The 367-nt window shown below is 42.2% G+C and overlaps 1 non-coding gene across 1 annotated transcript; it reads right to left on the bottom strand.

Annotated features, from left to right (window-relative positions):
- Positions 1 to 259: 259 nt before the first annotated feature.
- Positions 260 to 367, bottom strand: LOC112768883 (small nucleolar RNA R71). Its single transcript, XR_003186262.1, has one exon. It is a non-coding gene; the product is annotated as a small nucleolar RNA R71 (small nucleolar RNA).

The raw sequence follows: 367 nt of genomic DNA, 5'->3' as shown, positions 1-367 counted from the left end.
TCTGATGCAGCAGAACTGCAAGTTTCATGGACTTCCATCTGAAGATCCTTTTCAGTTCATAACTGAATTCTTGCAGATATGTGATACTGTTAAGACTAATGGAGTAGATCCTGAAGTCTACAGGCTCATGCTTTTCCCTTTTGCTGTAAGAGACAGAGCTAGATTATGGTTGGATTCTCAACCCAAAGACAGCCTGAACTCTTGGGATAAGCCGGTCACGGCTTTCTTAGCCAAGTACTTTCCTCCTCAAAAGCTGAGCAAGCTTAGAGCTGATGTTCAAACCTTCAGACAGAAAGAAGGTGAATCCCTCTATGAAGCTTGGGAAAGATACAAACAGTTGACCAAAAAGTGTCCTTTTGACATGCTT

The sequence above is a fragment of the Arachis hypogaea genome, chromosome 17, assembly GCF_003086295.3.
Source record: "Arachis hypogaea cultivar Tifrunner chromosome 17, arahy.Tifrunner.gnm2.J5K5, whole genome shotgun sequence".
NCBI classification, from domain to species: Eukaryota; Viridiplantae; Streptophyta; class Magnoliopsida; order Fabales; family Fabaceae; genus Arachis; species Arachis hypogaea.
This window is presented reverse-complemented; position numbering and strand designations above follow the sequence as displayed.